The 27,402-nt window shown below is 35.8% G+C and overlaps 2 long non-coding RNA genes across 2 annotated transcripts in view; both read right to left on the minus strand.

Annotated features, from left to right (window-relative positions):
* The window catches only part of LOC148051032 (uncharacterized), a 178,371-nt gene that overhangs the window by 4,205 nt on the left and 146,764 nt on the right, over window positions 1-27,402 (minus strand). The window lies entirely within an intron of this gene.
* On the minus strand, window positions 26,011-27,148 carry LOC148051033 (uncharacterized). Its single transcript, XR_015700570.1, has 3 exons — window positions 27,085-27,148; window positions 26,211-26,280; window positions 26,011-26,101 (listed from the first exon to the last, which is right to left on the minus strand). It is a non-coding gene; the product is annotated as an uncharacterized LOC148051033 (long non-coding RNA).

Below are 27,402 nucleotides of genomic sequence, written 5' to 3' on the forward strand. Positions count from 1 at the left end.
AATGTTCAAAGGCAACACGCAGCTAAAAATTAGTCAGACAAAAAAGCGCAGGTGGCTAAAATATTCCCACACTGTAACATTTTTTGCTCATAATTGCAACTAGGGAAAAAAAGGCTAGAAATATATCGTTTCTATTTGTACCTAGAACAGTTGCAGAAGGAGCAGCAGGATTTGTGCCTGGCATTAGAATGTGTAATTCCTTAATACTATATTGTGGCTTATGGTTCATTGTAGCAAATTATGAATATGTGTTTGGAGAGCTTTGGTAGTAAATTTGGGCTTTGTACATCTACAACAATGCCCAAATCTGACAAATGTAATTTACGTAATATTAAGTTAATACAGTATTATGAAATTAGCTCACTGTAGTAAAGCTGTAATTTTTAAATGAAAGACAATACGATGAAATGAAAAAAAATAAACATTAGCATTTTGTGAAAGGTAGAACAAATCTTCCAAAAGTCTGCTTTGTAATTTATTATAACGCAGTGTTTATGACTTCCAGTATATTTAAGACATGGCATCCTTTAATAGTACAGTACAACTACAATGCTGTTCAGCATGATCCCAATCTTTCAATCTCTCTCAGGCAATACTCTCAATTAATTTGAGACTTTTGAATGAATACAGCCTCTGACTAAGGCAGTGGCAAGTCAGAACTCTGGGATCTGGTCCCCACGATGCTCCGTACGGGTTCAGCACTGCTTCTGCTCCATGCGGAAAATTCTGATCAAGTTGATAAGGCTGTAGGAACATAGGCTATTACTCTGCATGTGAGACTATTCAAGATATGAAATTATATTTTTCATATCCATATATGTTACCAGGAAGAGGGAAAGTGATAAAAGCATTACCATGTGAGCCCCTTAGCTTCTTGGAAATTGCATATGTTGAAACATGTGATTTTGTGCTTTTAAGGGAAAGAGGAGAGCAAATTAGCCAGAGCAGGAGTCAAAAATGAAAAAAAAAAAAAAAAAAAAGAAAAAAGAAAAAAGTGTTGAGGTCATCCCACAAGAACCTCAAGTGATGCACAGTTTCTGATTTCAACTTTCTGAGGAAAAAAGGAAAAATGTGTATTAGTATTTTAAGGCTGCAGAGAATTTGTGGTATACTTGCTCTTTAAAAAGATATAACCATTGAGGGATGCTATGTAGGCATTTCTAGTACACCCCTGGTAGGTCAGAATAACAGAAATTGTCATCCCAAAACAAAAAGTCCTTTGTCTCAGTCAAGGCCTCATTTCTAATATTTAATTTGTTTATTTTAAAGAAAAAGAACATGATTTCCAGGATTTCCAAGTTTTTACATGTCCTAAAAAGCAAAACACCCTATCAAAATGGGGATTTCCAGTAGAACATGCAAAATACCATACGCCCCAGATATCACGAAATTGGACTTCCATCAAATTATAGTTACTAAAACCTAGAGGTTATGGCCCAGAAGAAAGCAACTACAGAATATAGTGGCTTCACATATTCGTGAAGTTCATGTCTCAGCCAATGATACATCGCAGATGAAAATGTATGACCTTTCTTTTGTGTAAGTGAAAGCCACGTTATACGCTACTGAATATTGCTACCATCCTAGAAATGCGCTATTGGTATTTATCATTCTGCCACCTTATTTCATACTCTCTGAAACACAGAGAAAATACTTTTATCTGAGCAATCAGTGAAATGTTAGAATTGCATTAACGGGTTAAATGTACAAATGAATCATGAAATATGAATTAGCACAAAATGTTAAAGTCCTACACAAAATGCCTGCATGAAATGCATATAATGTGCGTGCCTGTACACCAGGTACAATTGTCTTGTTCTCCTTAGTGTCTCAAATCCACATACTATGTGATTCCAAATTTTGCATGGGGAAACCTAATGCTGAATAAAGTGTGTACAATTGCCTACTGTCATACACATCTGCAATTTGCATATCATGAACTATACAACTCAAGCATAAAAGTTGGCACGCCTTAATGCTGAATAACCTACATATCTGAACTCTGTGAACAGCCTTAATTTTAGATGCTAACAACCTCCTTTCCCTCTGCCACAACTCCTTTCCCTCCACACTAGCTGCTGGCACTGATGCTCTTATTTTCAGCCAGGTCGAGCTTTTTTTGATTTTGTTTTGCCAAAAGTGGCTTTGCCACTTTCATTAGGAAAGTGAAACATACCAAAATATTTAAACTCAGAAAGGGCAAATTTCAGATATGCGCTCTCTGCTATAGAGGCCCAGAACAAGATGACAGCTGCTGTGTTGAAGAGGCGGTGTCTGCATGCATTTAAGCCTGGACCTGACACCATGGCAGTTTTTGCTACAAGTGGTAAAGTGGGAACTCTTTAACTTTTGGGGTCCATTGTTCTACTCATTAAGCTGAAAATCAGGGAACAAAGGAAGACCAGAACTTGACTCTCGCACAGTACTGCCTAAGCAGAAGTTCAGAGTGTGGATTAACCTGTTTATCTCTTTTTAGCCACGCCCAAAACAAGACCTCTGTCAACTTGGATTTTGGTAGATTGATTGGAGTAGGTTGATTATCTGGAGCATGACTGAGATGCAGTATCAGAAAACAAGTTCTTTGGCAGGTGAGCCTAGATCCTTCTTATGATTCAGTGAGAATACTACTAAATTTGAAGAGAATGGCAGGTGACTAAGGATTACAAGGAAACAGCACAAACATTTTCGCTACAGCAATTTCATGTGATCACACCCTCTGTGTGCCAGTAACTTTTGAATCTACCGTCCCATTTCAACAAAGTTGACAGAAGGGTAAAAAGTTCAAAGATAAACAAGTTCCTACACATTTTTTTGAGCATGGCATATCCACAGAGAGAAGAAAAATTATTTTACTGACCTTGGGAACACCTTCAGAATGACCTCATACCTTACCAGATATCAAAGCATCTGTAGCACTGAGTGACTAAAAACACTACAAAAATGGAAAAAGCGAGAGGACATCCACCTCCTGGACATCAACATCAAGTAATCATAAGATATAAATCCATGGCAAACCAGACTTCAACAGTTTCAGTGGAACTATGTGTTTCAACATATGTAAAAGCTACTTAAAAGTAACATACCTCAAAGCATAGCAGAAAGAAGATAAGAACAGTCAATATCCCTGATTCAGTTACTGCAGGGCATCTGACCATCCACAGTATGTATACTTAATAAAGGTTGTGAAACTTAATAAAGTTCCCAGCATTACTCAGCTCCACTGGCATGCATCTATATTATATTGCCTCAGCTATCCATGTTAGGCATTCCAGATGGATTTTCCTGGTATTCAGACTGTCTGCATTTACAATACAAAAGCATTTCTTCTATGTTAACTTGAATTATCCTCTCACACACATATAAACATATGCATATTTATACCCACATAAGATCTAACTCTGCTATTTTAGCCAGTGACAAACTCTACAAAAATTAACATTGTCAATTACTAATTATAGCATGCCCACAGACACAGTTCTGGAAGTGCAACAAAGTAGCAGGCTTCATAATTTCAAAGAATTACACCTTTTATCTATTCTATCACATTTGAATGTTTTACTTTTATCTGTTATTATAAATACACAAAAGCAAGATCAATAGATAACATTTTCTATGCCAAATTTAAGGACACACTGTTTGGACCTCTTACTGTTCAAAGAATACGTCCTACTCATTCTGGCTTTTTTAAATCAGTTAAATACAAACAAATTAACTTCCTATGCGTGTTGCTTCTGAGTGAATTACTTTTCATTTTTAGAGTGGTTTTCCATCACTATGAACCTTTTCCTTTCCCTTATGCACCAGCAAACATACTGATACAATTTAAAGGTCATGTTCTTTTCAAACTGACAGGGCCCTCCAAAATTTTGACGAGAGTCCCTCCAAGAATCACACCATACAAACGGAAAGGAATTAAGTAAAGCATCACTTGATGTAGGCTCAATCATGTGAACTGATTAGAAAATGTAACCATGGAGAGAGGCGATTCAAAGTGTGACGGACAACCTTTCAAAGAAAGGAGATGTCATGTTGATAATAATAAGCAAGTACCTGACATTGAAGGAAGGGGTGAACACAGAGGGTCAATAAAGATATAATTGCCTTCAGCTAAAAAAAAAAAAAAAAAAAAAAAAACAAACAAAAAACACACCACCACACCAAAACCCAAACAAACAAAAACAACCCCCAAAAAAACAAACAAACAACAAAATATCTCTTCTGACTTTTGTTTCTTCAAACCCCAAGATAAATATTTAAAATGATCAGAGCATTTCATCATTGTAGTTCAAGTTAAGTTTTAGCCAAAAAATACTGGAAAATGTAGTAATAACATTTCAGTTTCTAGCTTGTTCTTTCACCCAGTAAAAAGGATACCTTAAAGTTCAAAGCCAAATATACAGAGTTTGCCTTAAAGGTTATATTGATACATATTGATCTGCATTACAAGTTAGATCATATTTAAGAAAATAGCACTGGTTTTGGATTGCAATACCCACATCATTCAAAGGAACGATACAAGCAGAAGATAAATGCGCCCATTTGAAAGATGTCACGTATTCAGGAAGATGATCAGTTCTTCTTTATACATTTCAAACAGAGCAAGTTAAATATTTTTCAGGAAACACAGTACAAGCTGGATTATGATAAAAAGATCTTTCTGCAAAATAAAAGCGACAGTTACCATGCGTTATCAACAATAGATGAATCTGCAGCCCAAAAGAATACCCCACTCTCCACCCCATTTAATCAATACAGAGCTTAGCTTAACTGAAGAAATGGGTAAAAAGTAATTGAAAAGTATCATATTCCTGTCCTCTTTTTGACAGTGAACAATGTTTAACCTATTTTTTAATTATTTATTTATTTCATAGTTCTCTAGCTGCTGCTCCTTCTTTTTCCATCAGTTGCTAAGATTTACGGCACACAAAACAGTTTCAGCATGCAATGAACTATTATGGTAACAATTTGAAAACATTACATCCAAGATCATTTTAATGATAAGACCTGTCTTCTCTTGTCTATATTAAAATGTATGTAATGTATATGAATAAATGGAATCTTAACTGATTTAGATACTATATTCTTATTGATGTCAAAGAGGTCAGTGAACACATTTAGTGTTTTAGCCAACCATGGATTGAAGATTACAGTTACTTAAAAAGTAGATATGGAGCCTTTCTCCTGTAGCGCAAATCCAGCCCAAATTTGCACCAGGTAGGGTATCTTAAATAGTTCAGGCAAAATAAATCAGAGGTACAACTCGAGTTCTTACTGGACAAATGCCCATTTCGTCAAGAAAGTAATAAACCATGGCACCCATGACAAACTTTGATGCTATTTGCTTGACACAGTGCCTGTTCAAGGCTTGTCCATGTGTTGCAGATTGAAAGCTCCAGGACACAACCAAGGTGACACCCCAGTCATACAATCTACTGCCTGTCTTGGAAAGAAACAAGGTTTTACTGCAATCTAGGTCTTTTACAATTGCTCCCTGGTCTGCTGGCTAATGAGGTCAGACAGTACTGTCCATTCTAGACATATTCTTTTTAGGGTATCATCTCTCCAAGAGACGTTCCATGAGGACATAACCTTAAATGTACCATCAAAGTGAATTATAATGATAGAATTTATTAACATTTTTTATGAGGCAAAAATCATACTTCTAAGGAAACATGAAATAAAAATGGGATGAAATAGCAAAGGAATTTCTGAAATTATGTAGTAGATGTTGCTTATGGTATAGGGAAACTTTTGTTACACGCAAAGACAAAAAGCTGAACTTAAGACTTGCAGACAACCCTGACTAGAGACCTTAACCAGACCTCCTTTTTTCAGCAATTGACAGCCTGCCCACATAGAGAAAGTGAGCAAGTGTTCCTCTGCACTCATATATATATGAGAGGACTGACTTTCCTTCTTTGTTTTCTTTTACTTTCATACCTCTTAACACAGCCTTTCTAAAAGGGAAATCTGAGACTGAGATTGTTTGAATCCATAAATGAATACCACAATACAATGATGTAAATCATCATTTCTGTTGAGGATTCAACAACATTCCTCCCCCATCAAGTCCTCAAATTGCATGATAGGTGGAGCTCCAAAGATACCCAGTCATCTTTAATGCAATGCACACTCTGAAAACAAGTGTCCCGTTGGTTATTGGCCTACCACCGGCCAACTCCATGCTTAAATGAAGATATATCCAGGGCCTGCAGCAGCCACCTCTTCACTAGGGGAGGTTAGGGGTGATGTTGGAAAGAGATAAAAAGGAGCAAGATAGTGGAGAAAGGACATGGGATTTATCATATGAATAAATGAAAAAAAAAAAAAAAGAAAGAAATCACATACATTAATATTTGCTAGTAGTGTCAAAGAGGCATAATAGGCAAAAGATGTAATAACTAATTGCTCAACCTCTGTTCAGGCACATCATTGCCGTAGTCATAGGCTGTGCCTACACTAACATTTCAGACCAGAACAGTGCTACAGCTTTGAACATTCTTCCCTATTTATCCCCTCTTATTGTAGTTGGCTTGGTTCACAGAACAGTTTTGATGGCCTGATTCCAGATTCCTTTTGGAGAGAAAAAAGAAAACAAACAAACAAAACAAAACCCAACCAGAAGCTCTGCTGCAGATGTGTACCAGATGTGCTCCATCTTCCAATGGAAATAGAAGATGCAAACCAATGATTGTTTTTTCAGTCATCTCCAAATACATGCATGATGGGGACATTTGGTTTCAGTGATTATACTAAATGTAGTCTAAAGTAAAAAAATCACCAAATTTACTTACTGTAGGTATGAGGCCTCAGCACAAATTACTTTGATCAACTGATCCATTTTTAAGGTGCCTAATTCCTTGCCAATGTAGAGAGTGCCTTAGAAAAATTCAGGTGAAATGGAGATTTCGACCTCTGTCAGAGAAAGGTGACATACCTTTGGACATTCTTGCTTGAGCATACGCCCCATGACAAAGCCATTTGGAACATGAGACCCTGTTTTCAAATTATGCAAGATAAGGATTAGTTCCTCACAGAAGATTAAATTCTGATGCAAATGGAAGGGGATTGAGCCATCCCATCACTGCCTGATGTTCCCTGCTAACAGAGAACGGGGAGGGCATAATACAAAAAAGAGGCCAAGCATTTTCGGGAGAAGACATAAAAGCAAAACCCAGGGGTTGCAAAATCCACATGAACTAAACCCATGACTCAAATTAGTATAATTGAAAACCATTTAGCTCAGCTCTGTTCAAGTAAAAATTAACTTTATAGAGACTATCATTATAAACTATTGCTTCATCAGGAAAATACATCATGGTTATATTTTATAATTTTTATCCTCTCTTCCACGTAGCTGCTAGAAGGCAGTTGCACTGAGAACTGGATCTTTCCAAAGTTGTTAACAAGACACATTCCTTTTGGTTCATGGCTAGTATTATGAGAGGTTCTGTCTTATGTCACTATTTCTGACATATGCTGGAGATAGAACATCTTGGCTCAAAAAATATTGCACCATCGTTTTATGAGAAGAGACTTTCTAGACCACAGAAGCAGTTAGATTTACTACTGACAACACAGAGGTAATGGTAACCTATCCTTATATAGCCCAGAGTCTTACATATTGTAAACTCAATTAGCAATTCTTTTATCTTCACCCAAAACAGATATATTGAAAATTGCAGTTTGAGGGCTTTTCTCATATAGCTCTGACCACAAGGATAAATACTGCCTTGCTTTAGCAGCATAATTTTTAGACCTCTCATTTTTCATCCAGTTCAAGTTGTTTGATTCTGAGAGTCCATATTCCAGGCAGTCAGAGCACTCATTTATGAACACAACGCAGGCAAATGTGCATTTGTTGGAGATGAAAGGCATAAGAGTTGCCCATAATTTTGACACAAATAAACTTTTCCTTTGGTTTATGCTACATCATGCCCTTCCATTTGAATAGTTTTGATAAAGACCTGTTACTCCCTTTTCTTTCACTATACACAGTGTGGATACATTAGATAAACACTTTTATATGTACCCGTCAAGGAGAAATATCCCACACAACGAAGACGACCTTGTGAAATAACATTTCACTTATCTGTTATGTCTTTCTGAACCTTTCCTAAGAACTCTAGGTTTCTAATCCCAGCACACAGCTGCATATAGTCTTGCTCCAAGAAATTTCTGTTCTCAAAGATCAGCAGACAAATACAAACATACAGGTGAGGAAGGTTTCAACAGTAACATGTACATTATTTTATGTCTTTTGCTTTCTTTTTTCTTACACCTAAAAGAGTTATTTTAATAATAGGCAATTTACAAGCATACACAAAATTTGAAGAGGCCTTCAAAATACCTTGAAGAAATAGACCGTATAGTCTAAGCCAAAAATATGCATCATCTTTATCTATTAGGGTTTTTTACATTTTTACTAGGTCTCAGTGATTTACTAGTATAAAATAACACACACAACTATACTTTAGTTACAATGGCCAATACGAGAATAGAGGGACCAGTAAAATTTGAAACTATAGCAAGTGCAGGAGAAAAGATTTGAGTCAACACAGTACAACAACAATGAACTTATTTATAAGTACGTACTTTCAAACTTACCTGTATGCTTGCAATAAATATGGAAATCAAGTGAATGAAAAACCTGTTGGATTTACACACTTCTGTCCACAGTTGTCAATCATTTTTCAACAGCAAGTATTTCAAAGCAGTGGTTATAACCTCTGCTAACAGAAAAGAACAGCCTGTTTTGGTAAAATAAAGTTGACATTTAATTTACTCCTGTAAATTTTAGTTGTTCATTCATTGATCTTGTATGTTGACAGATAAGATTCCTTTAACGTTCTTGTGCAAAACAATAAATACAACATAGTTAAAATTTAGTTAGGAAAACATTATGCTTTGTCTTGACAGCACCACAGTTAGGCATAAAGTTCATATATAACGTTCAAATACATAATGTTCAAATAACCTCTTCCGAGACTCTCTATGTCATAAAATATGTAGTCTTTCAAAGCGTATACGTATCTGTCATTTGATTTTTCCTGAAATCCGATATAGATGGATGCATATCCTGATTCTTCATCTACAGATCCAAATTTATCTCTCCTTCAGTCCCTCTCTCCACGCTATAAATAGATACAGGTCTATCTGATAAAATAGAAAGTTGTTACTTCAACCTAGGTGAAAACTGGTGCTAACCACAGAAGTTTGGTGGTGGTTGTTGTTGTTTTTAATAAAAGCATCAGTCCTGTGAAATGGTTTCAAGAAACCTAAATTCACTGTTCATAGTGTAATTACTTCTTTTGGTCTTACTAACACTGATGATATTTTAACTAGTGATCTAGGAGTTATTTCTCCAATAATAAAGAAACAGATGCATCCATCACACTTCATGTACATGAAGTGAATCAAGCTCAGTTCCAAAACCTCATATGCATATACATCTATTTATTTAGTGCATAAAAGAGGCAAAGTATTCATTGTTCCTTGTTTAGCCCAAGAGATTAAAACCTTCACATTCCATAATCAATGCAGTTAATCTCTTCCATTTCCTACATTCTTGAACACTAATTGTCTAATATCTCTACATTTGGCAGATTTGTCTTGAAATAAAATTGCTTATTAAACAAAGAACTTGTATGATGAGAATACGTTCAGTGATGTGGAAGCCACAAAGAAAAGCCCAGCTGGTTTAGCAAATAATAAGATGTAATATTAAATTTAGACCTTTCATCAAATGTTCTCATGATTCATACTAAGGCCTCTTTTCAGCTGGGTACTTCTCTCTTATTTTTATTGTTAATGGATTATCAAAATTCCATCATACAATCCAAAACGTCTGCTTTTTTTAACCACAGAAAATGAACCGCACAAGTTTCCATACAGACAGAACACTATATCGAATTGATCTGCAAAGAAGCAGCCACCCTCAGCAGCTACTGCACAAGTACAGATTAATTTTATAGTGCATTATTAGGACAGATACCTCAGCGTGTTCATGATGGCCCCTATTACTGCAGCCTCTTATGTTCTAAAAGCTATTGTGCTTACACCATATGTTATTGAAACCTCTGCAGACTTTCAAGCAAAAGGAGCAAGGGGTACTCTCAATCATCATTGTACTCCAAGGTGCTCAAAGCCATGGTCAGCATTCAAAGATGAAATAACCAATGCAATAGGTCACAAAACACTACTGGTTGCTGCAGAGTGGACAGAATTTCTTAGTTTAAGTATTGTACACTGCCTTTTTTCCTCTACAATCAGTAGTCCAAAAAGGTACCATTGCAAAAGGAAAGTGTTCTTAAATGACAAACAGCGCATCTCTATTTTAAACATAAATTTAGAGAGCTCTAAGCTCAATGAGGGCAGAATTGCACTTGGAGAAAGTCACAAGAAGCAGGCACAAGAAGAGGAACACGTCGAAGGAACTTGTTCCATCTGAACTTAAGGGGAAAACAGTCTAAGTATCGTAACCTTTCATAGCGGGGAAAAAAAAAAGTCTTAGAGGTCTTAAGGGGATATTTCTTTTATGGCTCAGATGTTTTGAGTTATTATGAGATCCCTGGGATGCAGAATCCATAGTGGTTATCGGGCAGGCACAGCAGCTTCTATACATTTCCACAGAACAGCACATGGATCATGCATGTAAAAGGGAAACTCGGCTGATGTTGTCCAATAACATGGGCTGTTGAACCAGTCTTTTAGAGCTATGGACAGCCACAAACAAGTTGAGCAGGACTAGGTATTCTGTCAGCATCCCCTGACCTCTAGCTCTTCCTACCAAAACCCATATCCCACGCTCAGCACGAGCAAATGAAAGCAATCAGATCGCCTGAAGCAAAATACTGCCTCCAGAAACCAGGTTTGTGTCTGAAGTCTAAACCAAACTCTTAATGATCCGGATAGTCTGCAAGAATAAGAGGAAGAGCTGAAAAACACATAAACTTTTCATGTATAGAAGTCAATGGGTTGGTTAGCTAAAAGAGAAAGGAGCCAACTAAGTTATTCTCAGGGCTCCTATAATTCACTTCCAACATCCAGAGTATACTACAAGGCAATTTCCTCCCTCTGTTTAACCAAGACTCTCCTAAAAGATAATATTATTGCTAGTTCAAGATTCCTTAAACATCTTTCGTTGCCACTAAAATATTACCTAGTAAGAGTTACTCCAAAAAATTGTATCTTTTAAATAAGTTAAGAGTCTGAACAGTAATTACTTATAGTTTAGTATAAATAAAAAGAAATAGTAAACAAAGTATTTTTGAACAATAGAGGAAATCCTCTCCATTTCATCATAAACATTCAACATCTTAGTGAGAGGCATTATGTCTCTCCCTGCAAGCAAAACTTTCCCACTCTGCGGGAGGAATATTAGGACATAAACGAGTTTCTACCAATTCCTGCTAGTTCCAACAAAAAAGAAAATACAAAGGGAATCCTCCCTGCTCAGCTTTTAAAGACCGGACTAAGATGGAAGAACTAAGAAGAAACTTGAAGGGTAGAGAAAATAGCAGTTCTGTATCTCTACTCACTTTGCGTTTGTTTTCTTCTAATTAATGCCATCTGAAAAGGCTAAGTTTAAACAGAAAATATAGTCTGATTCTTCAGATCCAAACTCTGTTCAATAATATTTCTATTTTAATGATCAACATTTCCACCACAGAACACAAAGACTCAAAATGTAAACTTTCTCATTTTGCAAAACACAGTGTAAATCATACATGTTAACCCTTATACTGCAAACTATGACTGCTAGAATTGCATAGAAGCAGTTATGCAATTCAGACATATTGTTTGGGCAATATCTTTTCCTTCTTTTAGCTGCTAAATCTTCATCTGAAAATGCATCGATTTCAATTAAAGTAGAATATAAAGCATATAAAACATAGGCTAATGTCTGAATTTGAACTGCAATGTGTGCCTTGAGGCACTGTATCATAATTCAGTCTTGCTTTCGTTCTGTCTAGATGTGTACTTACCAACAATAAAGGCAGGCTCTACTTTCTTATAGAGGTGGAATCCTCATCTCTCCTCTCCCTGATTTGATCTTTTCTACCTCAAAGTTGGCATATGCAAAACTTTTTTGCAAAGTTCATGCAGACTTTAACTTCATTTCAGAGTGACCTCTAGTCCTTATAACTACAATAGCTCTAAGCTCCTTAAGACATTGATCATGTCTACATCCATGTTTGTACAATACTCACTGTAACAGGGCATTGTCTAAGTCTGGGGACTCTGGGCAATATTGTAACATAAATATTAAATAATAATAAACCTCTGTCAAGTCAGTGATCTGTGAACTACAGCAGATTCACGTGATAGTATATTATGGCTCAAAGGCAGCCCTTAGCAGCCATCATATAAAATCTCTATGGTCTAAAAAGTACTTAAACAATGATTTACACAAAAGCCATAAAATTAATATGAATTACATATATTCAAAATTAGTATACACACCAAAATTTACATTTGTGCTACAGTTAAGAGACTTCAAGGGCTCATTTTTTCTTTGTTCTTCCAATAATTTCTGTATCAAACTCTAAAAATGTTCATAGATACATACATATACTAATAAAATACTAATCAACCAAGTGTTATCGAAACACTGAAATAGATTTTGATAAAATTGGAAAATACACTTTGCATTAACAGACAAGTATAATTAGCAATTAGTTTAAAATAGTAAGAGAGTTTCAGATGAAGGTTCTCAAAATAGGGCTAGAATTTATTTTTCCATTTCATCCATTCCTAGACAATTTCACCATTTTCACCCATGCCATAAGAGCCATACAGTGCATTCATTTCTGGGGAAAATGCAAGTTGAGCTGACTTACTTGGAAAATTGGACTTGCACAGAGAGGTAACAAAAGATAAGGGGAAGAAAAAAACAAAAATGCAGAGTTAAATACAGAAAAACACCTGCTTGGGTATCTCATTAACGAACAAGGGAAAAAAAAGGGGGGGGGGGGGGGGGGCAGGGAGAAAAACCTACAAGCACACTGCAAAATACCAAAATGTAAAACAAAAGCTCAACATGTATCAGTCTTTCATTTGGCTACAATGACGTCTTGCATATTTAAATGGAAGCAAGACCTACCACAAACCAAATGAAAAATCATATTCACTAAAATAGTCAAATGTGCCATTATCCCTTTATAAGACTAAGCCAATTCTGGTTAAACCTGCTGTGTTAAAGATAGACAATTTAAATAGCTTTGGAACAGGAGGACACATGCTTCACAGTAAACTAAGAAAGGTATATCCCACTTTTTCCCTGATATAAATTCTAAGGGCAGGTATTACGCAGAGAATAATACTCCTTATACGTAAAAGGATTCCTATCTGCAAACACACAAAAAAAAAAAAAAAAACACTTTTAAAATACTACATACCAAAGTGATATGTTTAACCATCTTATAGGTATATCTAGCTATAGGTAAAAAAAAAAAAACTTGGCCTGCTTCCAATAGATATCTAATACAGCTACAGTAGAAGCCCATGAAACTAGAAATTTTAAAACTCTCTTGTAACTAATGAAAAGAATAAATTAAGGTCTAATTAGCTTAAAATCCAAGAAACTCACCTGAGAGAGTTAAAGAAGGCTAAAGGCAAACGTAAAAATGAGAAACTGAAAACCTAGATTTTACAAAAGAAATACACTAAATACCATGTATTTGAAAGAGAAAAAAAAAATCTAAATGTTTTAGATCTTTTATCTGGAGAGGAAGAGAAACAACAGCCTCTCTAAAACATGCTCTGAAGTATGCTCTGAAAAAGCAGTAGATGCTAAAAGTCTTATTTCGGAGGAAACATCTTCTCTATTTCATATGTTTCTTTCTATCATCATTAGGTATCTTTCCTTTTTTCCTTATTGCTGAAAATAAAAAGTTACTTCTGCTGACATTAAAAGCTTGATTTTACGAACTATTTAATGCACTCTAAGGATCTGTTAAAAGACATTGGCATGTTGATGTGAGCCGTACAAAGGTCAGTGGTTTGGAGCCTCTTTCAGACAATTTGCCAGGATTCTGGCATTTTGTAAGCGCACATAGGACAGCTCTCCAGCAAGCTGACCTTGACAGTGAATTGGATAAATAAACCTTCAATTTACCCCCTCCAGCTCGATGCTAGCCCAGCTGATCCCCCCGGAGCCTTCACCTGTCCATATCGCTCAACTGCCTGCAACTTTCAACTGACGAACATCCACAGCTTTACAGGTTCTGTGACAAACACCATCTAACAGATAAGGCTTCTGAAAAGTCAAAGTCAATAGTGTTTCCATTGAAAATTTAATGCTGCTTCCATCTTTACCCATCATTCTTCCTACTGTTGCATGTATCCCAGGAGGCACTTCAAGCAAAAGCACTACTCCATAACAGGTAATGACGTGGCATTTAATGATACTGTCCAAAGTGATCCAAGCCCATGGAAAGTAATGTGCACTCATGTACCAGATAAGCACAGCTGAATGTACTAGAACAGCAGTATCTTTCACTGCACTGTCACTAGATACAATGTGACATATGCTCTGCCATTGTACCTGGCTTTTCCTTTTACTTCACCATCAGAGGAAAAGAGCATTTTCAGATACAGAGCACCAAAGTGTTAAGGGAATTCAGTAAAAGGTAGGATGGCAACATATCCGTAATTAAGTATTCACAGCCTCTTTAATTCTTCAGTGCTCTTGGATTCGCTACTAAAATCTGTGAATTATACCTCATTGAAGAATGTCCTTAATCGACTCTGACATGTTTTATTGGAGGCAGAAAAAATGTTTCAGTATGATAGATAAGGTTAAAAATGTTACTACTCTGATCATTTACTCTAGTGCCTTGCAAAAAACTCCAAAGCCAAAAACCATTTACATCACTCATCTGATGCAATGGAGAAAAGAAAGCATTACCTGACAGCCCATTTTAGCTGATGGGACAAAGTGCACATTTTCAATTTTCTGACAAAGTTATGTTGTTTATGTAGATAAGAAAAAAAAAAAAACAAAACCACAACTGTAACATTTCTACCACATGCCATAAGGATCTGAAATTTGAGTTAAACAGCGAGTACCTTGAGACCACGCAGAGTATAGCATGACAAACAAAAATCATTTTTATGGTTTCAAACCAAATAATACATTACATGTTTTCTACTCTAATAGCAGTGCAGAGTTTTGAGGCAGCCCCAGAACATTGCAGCAAAGCTCAGCATGACATCTCTATGCATGTGCGAGAATACTCTCTCTGTAGCGTTACCCAGGAGGTAGTTTAATAAAAACTGCTGAAATATTTTTAAGTAAACATTTTAACTGAGTTTTTCTTGTATTAATTTTGATACTCTCCAGATATCAATGGCTTCTGCTTACACTACTCACTGCAAAAGGGACGAACAGGAATCTCATACATATTCAATTTCTATTATTAGTTTTATTAGAGTGATACATGACTATGTGGGGAAGTTAGCAAAGAAAAGAAATTGTTTAAACTCATCAGCAGCGACTTCTCCATGCAAAGACATGACACTGGCAGAAAAAAGATGGTTATTAAATTATATTCCTCAGGATACCACACATTAAGTTTTCAAATAAATAACCTATACATTTACTACTTCTACAGACAGGCTATATGAGAGAGATTGTATGTTTTAAGAGTCCCTGTTGTGCTTTTTCACCACCAAAAAATGCACCTTCTTTTTGGTCATGCCAGTAAAGCAAAATTAGTAAAAGTAATTTTATTTACTATGTAACTTACAAGATTACCATTTCAACACAAATTAGGAAGAAACAGTGTTTACTATAAAACTAAAGTAATCCCATTTCAGTTCATTTTACTACTCATACACCTAAAGGTAAGCACACAAAGGAACTGGCTCAATTACCTTAGTCTTTGTGGTACACACCTAAATTACTAAGACATCTATGAGCTGCACCATTATCCATTAGAAACAGAACTGAACACTTACAAATAATTGGCTAAGACCCTAATTCTACATCATGGACAAGGCTTTAAATTAGGACCAGATGTTGAATTTTATTCTTTAAACAACAGTTCTAAGGACAGAGAAAGATCCATCTTCCAAGTCTACTTCTGCCTGCAGACAATATGACCCGTCTTAATGAGGCTGCTGAATGCTTTATGAGCAATTCCATCCACTAGTTACTATATTCTGGCACCAAAATTGAAATGTTCATCCTAAATCTTGTCATTAAGATGGTATTGCATTCTGCCAAATTTCCAGTGCCAATTCTTATACCCCATTGTGATTGAGTGTTTCTCCAAAACCAAACAGATAACAGAAAGGTCCGCCTACGCATCCTGTAATATCACCAGCTCATTGAGCTCCTTGTTCCCATAGACACCGTTTGGGAAAGAGACACTGGGAAAAGAGTTTTCCCTATCCCAGTCACATCCATGCTACCTACTGCTGCTATCAGCTACCTACATATCTGTTTATAAGGTTAATCACGACCAAAAATCCTACTGAATAGAATGGTCCTTCCTCCAAGAAACAGGGAGGGGGAATAAGAGAAAAGGAGAATGGAGAAGTCGGGGCATATTTCAAAATTTTGAGCAAAAAAATATGGCCGTGTACTCAGTAGAAAGTAAAAAATAAAAATAAAATAAAAACAAAAACTCCAACACAGAGAAATATATAGTACAAGAAATACATTTGTATGTCACACTAGGGACTGTCAGTCACAAAACTGTGCCTCTGCTATACTGTAATGCATTACCATACACATAACTGTGACCTGGGAAAAACATGAAAAAAGGCGATCTTCTGAAAACGAGTCTTTTAAGAGCATACACGAATTTGAGGAATAAAAAAAAGCTTTCCTACTTTAACTTTTTTTTTTTTTTTTTTTTTTTTTTTTAAAATAACGTGTATGCTTTAGAAGGCTAATTGTCACACATGAGAATAAGGTCTCTCTATCTGCTGCGTAGCTATTTTCAATGCTGAGACTTCTGGCCATGGGAAGACACCAAGGAATACAACTAACCATGCATTCTCCGAAGTAACTGTGGAGAACAGAGAGGGTAAGAGGGTCATACCTTTATCTCCTCTTCTCTGGAAAGACCAACAGAGTCAAAAGTAAGGTGGTATTTAATACAAAAATACAAAACCTTTACCCCGTAGTAAAAAGAAACAAGTTGAAGAACTGGCATTCTGAGAGTCAAAATTCACGATCTGGAGCTACCTACCAAATCTTATTCAAACATAACATAAGGTTACAATTAACCCCAGAATATTTCACTTAAAACTGGTATATTCTTGATGAATGAATCTTTACACATGCAATTTTTCACCACAGAAATTAACATACCATCTCTGCCCATATATTACAGCCATGCATGCAGAAGTTCACTCTTCTATGCCTCAGTTTTTTGAAACCTGCTTTCATTGCCTTTGAAATTATTTATTATATTGTTTTTGTTGCATAATCATTGCTTTTCTTTTATACATTTCAGGGCTCAGGAAGAGGAAAAGAAGAGGAAAGGAAAGAAAGAAAATGCACTTTCCTTATTATTAATTTTCAGACTGCTTTTTTTCTTATTTATTTCTGAAGTAAGATGTTTTATTTCCCAGGCAGCATGTACGCCTTGCTCTATGAAGTGTGAGGTACAATTGCTGCCCTAGCTCTGTGTGTGGCTGTGGCCTTAGAAGTCAAGGATAAAAGAAACAAAACTTTTTTTTTTTTTTTTTTTAATTCTGAAGTGAAAAATCCATTTGATTTCTTTTTGTTTATTGCTGCATTACTTAGGTAATTGCTTGAATTGAGTCAGACTGACGGCAGGGCTCTGTACCCTCCGACTCCAATCCTTTTGCTTTATTTATTAGTCTCACTTATTAAAAGAATGTCTTGGCTTATATGATGGGTACTATTCAAGCAAAAGTTAAATCACTTACATGTGCAATCTTAGTCACTCACTGACAAAAAAAAAAACATGCTAAGTATTACAAAAATGCTCTAAACCACACAAAAATCACAAGCTCAGCCCAAAAAAATCAAATTGTCCAAAAAGGTCTGTGAAGATTTGCAAAGCATTTAAGTGAAACAAAGCCATGGTAACTTGCAGGTAAGAGTCAGCCCATACAGAAAATCTAGCATCAGCATATATAAAACTTGGTCATGCTTGAGCAGATCACATGCAATCCCATACAGCCCAATTCATTCAGCAAATCCTGAGCAAAATTTAGCGTATCCTCTGCCTCTCAGAATGATCCAAAGACCTGCTATTACAAACAGCACTGTCTTTCCAGTATATTCTAAAATTCTTGATGGATATCAAGCTCCTGAGATGTCCTATTATGTGGTGATTCCGTGTGAAAGCAGAGAGATATTTAGCTATCTATTTGTTACCTCAAATTGTGCTGATGTCCTCTTCTAAAACTCCTGGACTGGCTAACAATGGAATTTTTCATGAAAATATTAAGTTACAAGGTAAGTTACAAAGGGAAGTAATGATCTTCCTGGTTTCAATCATTTTTTAAATTTTCATTGATGTTTTAACCTGATGGCCCAGGATAAAACCACATACAGACTATTGAAGAAATTCACGTGTCCAAACCTTTAACCTTGTCATATACTTTTCCATTCTTTTCATCCCTAATATGCAACATATTTGTTTTAATAAGCTATTCGCTAGCCCCAATATCTTCAAAGACACAAAGGAGTTGTGGTTAATGTCATGTACTGAAAGACAAGACTTCTGGTTGATGTTCCGGGATCTATATGTCCTTTTTGTCTTTACTGGATTTCTAAGATAACTTCCTCACTCAGACTTTTCCCACTTGTTAATTTCTTTTTCAATCCTGTCCTGTAGCTGAGTTACACTCACCCCTGGCACAAAGTGAGGTGCATTCCTGTAAGCCATTAGGGATGTTCTTAGTGGTTTGGGTTTTTTTTGTTTCCCAGCCTGTTAGTTTTTGTGCTAGAACTGTTCTGGTTGCCTTTAGCAATGTACTGTTTTGGTGTACAACTTCTGTATTTGCTTGAGGCCACAACAGTATCAATGTTCTATGTCATATTCCATTTTGTCTCAGACAGCCTTTGAACTCACTTGAAGTAAGCGTAGTCTATTGCCACCGACAATTGAGAATGTTTATCCATATGTTGTGAAAAACATGATCCACGCCTGACGGTTTAGGCCAGTAAACTAAATGTTTATTGTGAAAGCATAAAAGGAAATGGAAGCCTGAGTTAATGAGCTCTAGTATTAAACAGTGGCATGGTTTATCAAGGTAACACCTTCTCTATTCAGGGCTCACTAGTCAGGCTGCCAGGAAACCATCCTAGAAGTTTTCTTCCACAACTCTTATGCTTCATTATTGAAGTGTTCAGTATTAATCACACTCTTGATTTCACTTCCATTCTTTGTTAATGACCACCAAATGTCTCTTATAAAGCAAGTCTCTCAATTTGCACTTTCAAACATCGCAGTACTAATATTCTTATCTCTCAAAAATTAAATTTTCCCGAAATGCTCATTTCCACTTGCATTGAGTGGCATAACATTTTCTTGTCTGCTCCTAGCCTCCAACCTAGATGTATTTCTTCAATAGCACTAACTCTTCATCAGTTGCCCGTTCTCGTTTGGCTTCTCTTGCTGTCATTTCACACTTGATTGCCTTCTCTGTAATGTATCATATACTATATATTCTTCTGCTATATTTCATTTTGCTTCCTCTACATTTTAGGATAATCACAAAGGAGCATCAGCTGCTCACTGTCCACTAAACCTGTTTTGTACCCTGAAATTATACGTACATTGTCCATAATCCTTGCACACGCCTCTAACCCTCACAAGTGACTTACAGTACATTGTAACCTGCCAACCTGAAGACAATATCATAAAAGATGTGTACAAAACTGTTTCAATTACCATACCAGACAAAGGACTCCTCTGTCTTCCTCAAAATATCTTCCTTGTGCAGCTCAGTGTCCTTACAAGCATATTAGAAATTTCTGAGAACACTCCCTTTGAACTGCAGTTACCATCATTTCACCTCACAATAAAATAAAAGTAGAAGTAGTACCACTTCTGGTTTACTTCATTAGTATAAAAGCCATGCATTGTTCAATCAAAACACTGCAACCGAATTTTGAAACTTGGTAGCATAAATTTAAGGCCCTTAAACCATAATTAGATGTACAATTTAAGGTAGCTTGATTTTAAGGACACGGAATATTATCACACCAGCTGCAAAATTTATGTGGACAACAAACCTATTAAAATACTCAGATACTACTGGAGTAAAAACAAAATGTTTCCTTCCCAGAGTGTGACCATTTCCATCTGAAATGCACATACAGAGCACTAAATCCTCCTGTAGTATGTCCATTCTGGAAAAGAAAGCTTTGAAGAGGGGCTTCACAGGCTTTTCTTGCAAAGAAAATGAGGAAAATAAAAAGTAAATAAGTAAATAAATAAATAAAATCTATGCACATTCCTGCAGAATTGTAAAAGTAATTCTGACTACCTGATCACTAGATAGTATCCCAGGACAGCCAGGTCTGTACAAATATCCAGTTATGGAAGAAATAAGAACTCACCTCCAGATATGCTTTTAAAAGGACATGGCTGAAGATTTGTGGTCCTAGTGTTATGGGTGAAAACTGATCTGAAATCCCTCCTTTGTCTATGTATAAGGCTATAAACAGTTATATCATGCTTTTTAGGGGAGAATGCGGCATTACTATTGAAGAGGTTGGGAATATTGCTTGTACGTTGCACAATTTTCACAAGGGGCTTATATCACAGTTACAAACCTGAAAATGCAAAGGTGCATCAAGAAAAAAAAAAGTGTGTTTTGATAAAAATGCATTAGTTGAAACAACTACTAATTATTACATCCAAAATATTGTATGTTTATATTAAAAAGCAATTTTAAATTTGAGTCATTCACTGCTAATTTTCTCCTCAGTGACAGCACCCAAATTTCTCTTCAAAATTGCATACACTGTCTGAGTTATCACAGAATGTTTTTTATTTTAATGCTACAATAACACAGATAACAGTTATCTTAGCAGAAAGATAAAGAGATTACTGAATTCTAAACCTGAGATGGAAACAAATTTCTTACTTTAAACTGTGTCACCCTCGCTCCACAGAAAGAGTGATTATAATCTGCAGGGGCGGGGGGAAATGTAAAGCCCTCAAGAAGCAAGCCTTTCATAACTTCACCATTTTTCACAGGAAAGTATAATTATAGTTTTGCATAACCATCTAATGAGAGGAAGTCCTTTCTTGCAGTGTTAATAAAGGACCTTGCATAACATGTTAACAAAGCAATGGCACTCTGTGTAGGTAATGTCATTGTGTAATTAGCATGCTCATAAGATGACTTAAGATTACAGTTTATCTGAATCTAATAACTGCCTATCAGCCGCTTTACCATTCTGTCTCTTTCAATATATCTTTCCTCATGAATGGTTTGAGTATCCACCCGCTCAGTACAGAATCACAGAGGAAATAAAACAAGCCACTAACGGAATGGAAACAAAAATTGAGTTTGAGAGCAATGAAATGAATAAACATTTGCACTTAGTTTAAAAACAGCTTTTTCACATACCTAGACATGTATTTTGGGACACAGTATCACAAATATCAGTCTTTGCTACTAATTTCCACATTCCTCATGGTACAACATTTAAAGAGGCGTGAGAACTGCTACTAGAAATTATACTGGCCACTTAATACATGATATGAAAGTAGCATTCGGGTAAGAATTGAACAGTTCTCTAAGCAGCTTAACAGACTGTTTTCACAAGAAACTACCTTCAGTTGGAACACTCAAATTCAGTATTTATCAGCAGCCAGTATCAAGTACTGGTTGCTTCTCCTCCTCGCCTTTTCTTCTGTACTCATAGGTTCACTTACAGAAGCAGAATAGAATCTGGCAGAATCTGATAGTACCACTAGACTAGAATCACTTTTCCAGTTCCCAGTTCTGCAATGTAAAACTCAGAAAGCTGTAATAAATAAATAACCAAAAGTAGTCCAAGAACTTGGCTTGGAACAATGTAATGTTGATTCATGTATCCTCATATATAAATTCCCTTTCTATCACTTTTTCTCTATCAGATTCAAGAAAGCAAGCCAAGTGAATGAAAGAGTAGAGGATGACAGATAGTGGTTAAGTTTTGGCTTGGCATATTCTTTATAATGTGTACATTTCAAAGCTGGCAGGGTGATAAGTCAGAGTTTTGGGGATTACAAATGTTCAAACCCCCAAGTTAGTAGAACAGTGAGGACCTTTATGAAGACAGAAATTGAGCACAGAGCACTATACATTTCCCAACTTAAAAACCATTACAAAAGAATAATAAATAACATACAAACCTTTTCCTTTAAAAAAAAAAAAAAAGTCTCTCCCTGAAGTAGTAACTGTAAAACAAATTAAGACATTTCCAAGTATTTGCTAACCTACTTACAGGCATCATTGCTCCCTTGGGCCTTTGTAGCCTTACACCTTCCTTAACGGACTAGCTGAATAGGTAAATGGGTTATATCAGGCCAGGAAATCAATGTGTATACTGTGTTCTCAGCCACAGATGAGCTTGTCGAAGCCATTTTATTATAGCTCTAGGAGCTGTATTGATCTGACTGTTAACTACTCTGAGGTGGCTAGCAATCCGATGAAGATGCGTTCTGCCGTCCATCCAAATGCTTTCTCCCCTCAATAGTTCTAACAGAGTTAAGTGTTTGCAGATTGAATTAATTTAATGTTTGCTTAATCAAAACTGACTATGCTGGAGCCTAAATTCTATTAATTACTAAAGGAATCACACTAATGCTGTAACATGATGTTAAGCTGGAAAGGGCTTTATTTTACTATGATAAGAGGGAATAAGGGTCATAGGGAGAATGAGGGGATAAATCAGGAGTTATTCCATAAAAATATTTTTTTTTTAATTTCACATTCTGCCAACAGAGATAGTTCAGATTTCTCTTTTTTTCCTGAAATGGTGTTATTGTCGGTCAGCAGAATTCCCCTTTAGTGAATTCATAAGCACAGCAAGTTAACTATATACTTGATAAGAAGGAAGAAAAACATTGTAACGTCACCCAAATTTATTTCTGAGAGCATAAAAAGGTCTGCTGTTGAATAGAGCCAGATGCATCTTTTCTCTTTAATTTCTTATTCCCATTTAGTCCTAAGGTTTGTATAGTTGATTTTCTTAAAGAAAGTCAGAAATACTTTCTTCTTCACTTTTTAATAAGAAAAAAAAACTCCCAAATTTTCTGCACACAACAGCAATGGTCTACAAGTAAAACAAGCATTGTTCGACATTAATATCACTAAAAGATTTTCAACAATATTATCTAAGTGTCAGCCAACGTACATGCTGGATTCAGAAGGCTCATGGAACATTTACCAGGAGAGCACAAGTAAAGTTTCCAGGCAACTTTTCCCTGGGAAAAGCTTAAAAAACAAGGACAAGTGCATAGTGTTTTGCTTGATCAGGTGTGCATTCCAAAATCCATCACATCCTGTATTTCATAGAGGGTAGGTCTCCAATGTGGTGGCTTTTTTTTTCTTGTTTTTCCAAAATAAGTTATTTCATACAGCACTTTTGGATGCTGCATATTCTTAAGATAATTTTGGTGCTAAATTATCCATCTTCATTTGCAAAACTAGGTGAATTTTCTTTTTTTAAATAGTCTATAGATGAAACGAGTATTGTACGGAAGCAAAATAATGTTGATTTGATTAATATAGCTGTATGCTTACAGAGCACACACTGAGCATTAAATAACAAAGAGTAGCCAACTGCACAGATTAGCTACATACGAAACACATGTCCTGGAACAATGATTTTATTTTAAACAGAACAGTCTGTGCTTTTTTCTTACACCCCAATTTACCATTTCAGTTACACTATAAAATATGTTTCTGATCGCTATCTTTATTATGTGAATAGTTTAGATTTTTCTCTCACAGACATACAGATCATAGCAAAACAATTATAAGAAAAGCCTCTTCTGTCTGCCTCTCATGGTCTTCGTTATTATTAAGTGAATGTCAGTCTTCACTTCAAGAGTTTCCAAGCTACATTTTAATCTGAGCAGAGAAGCTTCCTGCAATCATATTAATCCAATTAACTGATTCCATCAAAAAAACAGAAATATTACTCCAAGAAACACTGTTCAGTAAGAAGAAAGACTGAGTCAAACTCTCTTTGTAACACATCAGGAGCCTATAGTGACTCTTCAGGTGCGACAAAAAAATGGTATTATGAGAATTAAGCAACATATTTATTCAAGCCAATGCAACAGCTTGGGGTGGGGGTGGGAATTCAAACAAACAAACAAAACACCCACAACACAAACGCTACACATCAGATCTATATCTGTTACCTTATAGCAACGATCTTGAGTGGAAGGGGTCAAAATACCCTGTTACCTGTACCACTACAACTGCATTTATCCAAAGAAAACATTCTAAATAAAAAGCAAAAGCAGATCCCAGAAAGGCAGTAGCTTTCTATGACTAATCAGAAGGTAAAGAGACAACAGGCACAAAAAGCGTGCAGACTGTGGCAGTCAACATCCATTTTCCAAGTCGAGGAGGGCCATAAACTGTATCCTGTGAATTTAGAAATTAGTTTTTCCTCTTCTGTTAAAAGTCTTTGAGATAACACTGGAAAGAGTTTTGCTGCAAAGATTTTGGTATAGATATTACCACTGTATTTTACAGGAACTGAACAATGAATTCAAAATTACATGGATGCTAAACACTGGGTAAAACATTCTAAGAGCTAACTGTATTCACACATAAACAAAATATAAAGGGATTAAGTCATATTTTAAAAGGATGCTTTTGCAGTTGTTGAACATTCTTCTGCATCAAATCTTTATTACAGTTTGTGAAGCAGAAAAATTTAACACATAGCCACAGACTATTTAAAATTAAAAAAAAAAACAACAAACCTGCAAAATAAGACTGCACCATCCAAGAACAACTGCAAGTATTAATTTTCGGAGTGTCTCTTTCATCTTGTAGAAAATTCTAGTGTGTATATAAAACATAATTTCTTCCCTCCGTCCTTTGCCTGTTACTAGGATTACTGATATGGACAGTAAGATGGTCCTTCAAGAACAGGATTAGTTTCAATTTACAAACTATTATCAAATGTCATAAATGAGGTAGAGGAGAAGCAAGTAAACCCTGTGGATGTTACAGGAATTATAACTGATGACTGAAGGTGCTAAAGATGCTATATATGTGGCTACTGTAAGAATTCATACTGTAGTTAACTTCCAGTCCATATGTTTATTTAACGCAAGCCAAAATTCTCATTTTACTTCTCAGATAAGAATATTCCTTTTGCTAAATGATCATTTTCCATTGAAGTGTTTGAAATCTGCATTTCATGTCAGAGGTGGCTGATCTACACAGGGAGCACTGATAGCCAGTATAATGAAATATTGTTTTTAACAAGCCACACCTTTGCACAGCACCAAGATCATTCTGGGTTAAAACACCACTAAAATGAAAAATTCTCATTACAATTGATTCAAACATGTCAAAATGCATTTTACTTTAATCAAACTGCCCTGCCCTCCACTTTTCAAACATTTCTAAAACATAAATTATATCTTACATTACAGAAAGAAACAAAACTGGCTGCTTTAAACCATAATCATTGCAAATTGCAGCATTGACATCTCTGAATTAAAATTGCAGGAGAATTCACATTTAGGTTGTTTTAACCACTATCTACAGTCATTTGACATATTATAGGATCAGAATAATTTTAAGATGAATATAATATTCTTCCCCATGTATTTCATTAGTGAGGATCATTTGGATAAAAACAGAGCTCTATTTTTGAAGTCCACTGACTTGCCAGAGATATCTGTTAAGAGTTCAGTGTTTGTGGAATAACAAGCTATGACTGACAGTGTTCTCTCCTATTTCTCAAGAGTACAGCTTTGTCATCTACCACTGTGATCCCAACAAAGAAAAATCCAGATGTCTGCAAATTAAAGGAGAGCTGGATGACATTCTGCTGTTAATGCTCAGCATACATAAATCATTGTAATAAGAGAAGATTGTTATATTAACCTTTGTCACGCAATTTTCTTTTTCTCTGTAAGAAATAGGAAAAACAACAAATTAGGTGGCACAATAATTCTATTTTAAAGCAGAATGGTGTAGAGAACTTTTATCCCCTTGCCAGTCACATGATTCCCACTTACCTGTAATTTTAGATGTGCTCCATAAGAAGTTAATAGTATGCACACATACTTCACTTCAGTTGGTAGATTGCTAGAAAGACAGAAAACATCTTTCCAAATAAATCATAATTTTAGAGGAATAGGTACTGGAAGACAGCAAAACATGAAATTTAACCTTCACCCTACCAAAAATCCATCTTACGGTCACTGAAACGCTTTAGTTCCCTCCCTCAGTTATCACATGTGGAAAATGAGACATTAAAAATTCCGTATCTTAAGAATGAATATACAATCTCTGTGGCTATGCACAAGCTCAGTTGCTTCAACGTACAAACGTAAGAATATTGTCTCACAAGGGAGCTAGTAGAATTGGGACCTCGACCTCAATGGTACCACAGTAAAGAGTGAATGTATTTCTCAACAGTCCTGGTAATACTTTAGGTCTCTGGTGCATACAGCATATATGCACAGTATATAAGATTAATGCTGAAAATTTACCCTCATGCCAGAGACCTGCCATGCTTCCAAAGCAATTTATTTTGAAAAGTTTCAATTCTAAGAAAAAAATAAATAGGTGCTCAAATTAGCTGCCTTAAGTTAAGGACATGCTGTCATTTGAAACGTCCTGTCATCCCACATTGGCTCCTGGTATTGTTCTAAATGAAAATGGGTCTCATGTAGGTCCTACATTACACCTGCCCAATTTCTCACTAGATACACACACACACACATATATATATATAGGGGAAACAGGGAACAGACAACAGACAGACTGCTTTGTTGCAAGTTTCATCACTATCTCACAAACTCTGTTTTTCAAGAACATAATATAGATGTGCTGGGTGAATAAAAGCGTTGAGGATTGAGCTTTCAGAGTTTGAAAAGTTACACTCACAATAAAATGGCTTCAAAGGAGGACTCACGTCTTTTTGACCATTTCTGCAGTAGGCAAGTAGATAATTAGAATACTTCTGTGCAACAAAACAGAAAAGTGTAATCATTTGGAATTATTTTTGCATCATTTCAGTACATCCATATTTCACATAGCAAAGTACTTTTAAGAGAAAATAATATATAACCTAATCCTCACAGCATTGTACTAGATAGGCAAAACCAATGTATTGTCAACAAAAATATAATAAAACAGGGAGTTGCTCTAACCTAGTGCGTATTCCCTGGTTTGGTTCATCTTAATCCCATTTTTTTTGTTTTT

The sequence above is a fragment of the Nipponia nippon genome, unplaced genomic scaffold, assembly GCF_047370975.1.
Source record: "Nipponia nippon isolate SJK-2023a ecotype South Korea unplaced genomic scaffold, ASM4737097v1 scaffold_7, whole genome shotgun sequence".
NCBI classification, from domain to species: domain Eukaryota; kingdom Metazoa; phylum Chordata; class Aves; order Pelecaniformes; family Threskiornithidae; genus Nipponia; species Nipponia nippon.